The following is a 4,979-nucleotide window of genomic DNA, read 5'->3' as shown; positions in this document are numbered from 1 at the left end:
TATTGCTGTTTTTTTGCCTATTTCAGTATTTCGAAGAAAAGAATATCAAACGTAGTCCAAACGGAAGGAAACCTTCAGGAGCATGATTTTTGGAACGAACGTGATCTAGAGGACTTGGAGTGCAAGTCAAGAAGCAGCCGAAGCTTCCACGAGATAGGAGGGCACCCCCCCCCCCCGATAGGGCGCGCCCCCTGTCTTGCGGGCCCCTCAGGGATCCGCCGACGTACTTCTTCCTCCTATATAAGCCTACGTACCCCGAAAACATCCAGGGAGTAGACGAAACACAATTTCCACCACCGTAACCTTCTGTATCCGCGAGATCCCATCTTGGAGCCTTCGCCGGCACTATGCTGGAGGGGGAATCAACCACGGAGGGCTTCTACATCAACACCATAGCCCTTCCGATGAGTTGTGAGTAGTTTACCACAAACCTACGGGTCCATAGTTATTAGCTAGATGGCTTCTTCTCTCTATTTGGATCTCAATACAATGTTCTCGCCCTCTCTTGTGGAGATCTATTTGATGTAATCTCTTTTTGCGGTGTGTTTGTCGAGATCCGATGAATTGTGGGTTTACGATCAAGTTTGTCTATGAATAATATTTGAATCTTCTCTGAATTCTTTTATGTATGATTGAGTTATCTTTGCAAGTCTCTTTGAATTATCAGTTTAGTTTGGCCTACTAGATTGATCTTTCTTGCCATGGGAGAAGTGCTTAGCTTTGGGTTCAATCTTGCGGTGTTCTTACCCAGTGACAGAAAGGGTTGCAAGACATGTATTGTATTGTTGCCATCGAGGATAAAAAGATGGGGTTTATATCATATTGCTTGAGTTTATCCCTCTACATCATGTCATCTTGCTTAATACGTTACTTTGTTCTTTGTGAACTTAATACTCTAGATGCATGCTGGATAGCGGTCGATGTGTGGAGTAATAGTAGTAGATGGAGGCAGGATTCGGTCTACTTGTTGCGGACGTGATGCCTATATACATGATCATGCCTAGATAATCTCATAATTATTCTCTTTTTTATCAATTGCTCGACAGTAATTTGTTCACCCACCGTAATACTTATGCTATCTCGAGAGAAGCCTCTAGTGAAACCTATGGCCCCCGGGTCTATCTCTTATCATATTTGCTTCCAATCTACTTTTATTTCCATCTTCACTTTCTGCATCTATATTATAAAATACCAAAAATATATTTATCTTATCATTTTATCTCTATTAGATCTCACTTTCGCAAGTGGCCGTGAAGGGATTGACAACCCCTTTGTCGCATTGGTTGCGAGTTCTTTGTTTGTTTGTGTAGGTTCGTGGGACTTGTTGAGGAGCCTCCTACTGGATTGATACTATCGGGGATATACCCCGCGGCGTAAACCGGACGGAAGTATAACCCGGCCGGACTTGGCGGTTTATTTGAGACCCCGCTGACACTTGGCGGTTCACCGGCGACCCGTTTGGACCTGGCGGTTCACGACTCATTGGTAATCCGGCAGGCGGGTGCGAGGAGCGACAAGACCTGGTGTCCCAACAGGCGGTTCATGAAGGCCGGTTCATACTATGGTGGGCCGGTTTAAGAGGAAAGGCATAAGGAATATTTGTCTTACAAGGAGTTAAGACCTGGACTTGTATCCGGTTTGTATTAGAGATAGACTAGTCCTAATCCTAATAGGACTCCACATGTAACCCGCCCTTCAACATATATAAGGAGGGGCAGGGCTCCCCAAAGAGGGACAAGCTACAAGCAACAAGAAACAAATTCTAGGGCTAGACACAACTAGAGGAGAGCCGGTTTACGATGACTCCCTCGTGACGATAATGAGATCTAGCCTCAAACAGCATGTAGGGTTTTTACCGGATGATGTTTCCCGGGGCCCGAAGCTGTCTAAACCCTTGTCTTGTGTTGCGTCTCTCGATTCCGCTCAACCCCTCTCAAACTACCACATAGATGCGTTGGCCTCGCGACTAAGTCCTCACACCAAGGACATCTGACGTGTTAATTCCACGATAGATACCTTGGTTCTCAAAAACTGAGGGAAATACTTACGCTACTCTGCTGCATCACCCTTTCCTCTTCAAGGAAAACCAACGCAAGCTCAAGACATAGCAACCGCAGAACGGAGGAAACGGCCTTGTGTTTGACCGGCCACGGTCAAAACAGGATCATGTTAATCGGGAGGGCTCTGGCGTACCTCAAAACGGAGGAAATGGACTTCTATTGGACCTCCTACGGTCGAAACGGGGTCCTGTTAATCGGGCGGGGTGTGGCGTACCGCAAAACAAAGGAAACGAACTTGTGTTGGAGTGCTATGGTCGAAATGGGGGTCCTGTTCATCGGGAGGGGTGTGGCGTACCGCAAAACGGGACTCCACGGGATACTGTTCATCTCCACCATCAACCTCCTCCAGCCTCCATGGGCTACTATTCATCCACCGTCGACCTACTCTAGCCTCCACCTGCGACTGTTCATCCACGGGCTCCTATTCATCCAGCCTCCACCGCGCGCTACTCCACCGGCTACTATTCAACCAGCCCTCTCCACGGGCTCATGTTCAACCACCCCTCCACGGGCTACTGTTCATCCAGCCCTCCACCGGCTATTGTTCAACCACCCCTCCATGGTGTCATCCTGTTCATCCAGCCCTCTACGGGGTCCTATTCATCCAGCCCCAACTGGCTTGATCGATCGGGGTCATGTTCATCCAGAGGCAACACCACGGGATCCTGTTCATCCACCCCCACCAGGAATTGTTCATCGAACCCACCCCCGCCCCCTACAATGCTCACTGTTCATCAAGTGAAGGAGGCAACAGGGTTCAAACGGCTTTAGTTAGCAGCAGAAGCGAAGGAATCGCTCGATCGGGTTCAGTTGACAACCATCGATCGATCGCTGGGGTTCAGTAATGTGTAGTTGATATGTCTCCAATTTATCTACAATTTTTTATTGTTCCATGCTATTATATTACCTGTTTTGGATGGTTATGGGCTTTACTTTACACTGTTGTATCATTTTTGGGACTAACCTACTAACCAAAGGCCCAGCCTGAATTGCTGTTTTTTGCAGAAAAGGAATATTAAACAGAGTCCAAATGGAATGAAACCTTCGGGAGCGATCTTTTTGTAACAAACGCAATCTAGGAGACTCGGAGTGGACGTCAAGAAGTAGCCGAGGCGGCCACGAGAGTGGCCGACGCGCCCTAAGGGGGTGGGTGCGCCCCCTGCCTCGTGGGCCCCTCATGACTCCACTAACGTACTTCTTCCTCCTATATATACCTACGTACCACGAAAACATCGAGGAGCACCACGAAAACCTAATTCCACCGCCGCAACCTTTTGTATCCACGAGATCCCATCTTGGAGCCTTCGCCAGCGCTCCGCCGGAGGGGGAATCGACCACGGCGGGCCTCTACATCATCTCCAAGGCCTCTCCGATGAGTTGTGAGTAGTTTACCACAGACCTTCAGGTCCATAGTTATTAGCTAGATGGCTTCTTCTCTCTCGTTGAATCTCAATACAAAGTTCTTCTCGATCTTTTGGAGGTCTATTCGATGTAACTCTTTTTGTGGTGTGTATGTCAAGATCCGATGAATTGTGGGTTTATGATCAAGTTTAACTATGAGAAATATTTGAATCTCCTCTGAATTCTTTTATGTGTGATTAAGTTATCTTTGCAAGTCTCTTCGAATTATCAGTTTGGTTTGGCCTACTAGATTGATCTTTCTTGCAATGGGAGAGGTGCTTAGCTTTGGGTTCAATCTTGCAGTGTCCTTTCCCAGTGACAGCAGGGGCAGCAAGGCACGTATTGTATTGTTGCCATCAAGGATAAAAAGATGGGATTTATATCATATTGCATGAGTTTTTCCCTCTACATCATGTCATCTTTCTTAATGTGTTACTCTGTTCTTATGAACTTAATACTCTAGATGCAGGCAGGAGTCGGTCGATGTGTGGAGTAATAGTAGTAGATGCAGAATCGTTTCGATCTAGTTGTTGCGGACGTGATGCCTATATACATGATCATGCCTAGATAATCTCATAACTATGCACTTTGCTATCAATTGCTCGACAATAATTTGTTCACCCACCGTAATACTTAGGCTATCTTGAGAGAAGACACTAGGGAAACCTATGGCCCCCGATTCTATCTTTTATCATATAAGTTTTCATCTATCTTTTATTTGCATCTTTACTTTCCAATTTATATCATAAAAATACCAAAAATATTTATCTTATCTTATTATCTCTATCAGATCTCATGTAACGCCCCGGATTCGATGCGCCAGGTGTCTGCCAGTTATTCGCCGTTGTTGCCATGTCATTTGCTTGCGTGTTTCATTTTATCATGTCAACATGTGCATTTCATTTTGCATACGTGTTCGTCTCATGCATCCGAGCATTTTCCCCGTTGTCTGTTTTGCAATCCGGCGCTCCTATGTCCTCCGGCGTTCCCTTTCGTCTCCTGTTGTGAGTGGGTGTTAAACTTTCTCGGAATGGACCGAGTCTTGCCAAGCGGCCTTGGTATAGCACCAGTAGACCGCTTGTCAAGTTTCGTGCCATTTGGAGGTCGTTTGGTACTCCAACGGTTAACCGGGTAACCGTAAAGCCCCTCTCTCTTTGCAGCCCAACAACCTTCCAAAGTGGCCCAAAACCCATCTAACTCCCCTCCATGCTCTCGGTCGTTCGATCACGATCGCGTGGCCGAAAACCGCTCCTCATTTGGACACTCCTAGCTCCCTCTACCTATAAATATGTGTACTCCCCCGAAATTCCGGATCCCCAAACCCTAGCCCCGCTCCTCTCGCCGGCCGGACACGTCCGATCTGGCCGGACATGTCCGCGCCGCCCCGCCCGTCCAATCCCACCATGCCACGTGGCGCCCCGCGCCATCCCCGCCGCCGCGGCCTGGAGAGCCCGGATCGGGCCCTCCCGGCCCGTCTCCCCGCGCCGCCGCCCGCATCTGCCGCCGCCGCCCGCATCT

Source organism: Triticum aestivum, chromosome 7B (genome assembly GCF_018294505.1).
Source record: "Triticum aestivum cultivar Chinese Spring chromosome 7B, IWGSC CS RefSeq v2.1, whole genome shotgun sequence".
Classification (NCBI taxonomy): Eukaryota; Viridiplantae; Streptophyta; class Magnoliopsida; order Poales; family Poaceae; genus Triticum; species Triticum aestivum.
This window is presented reverse-complemented; position numbering follows the sequence as displayed.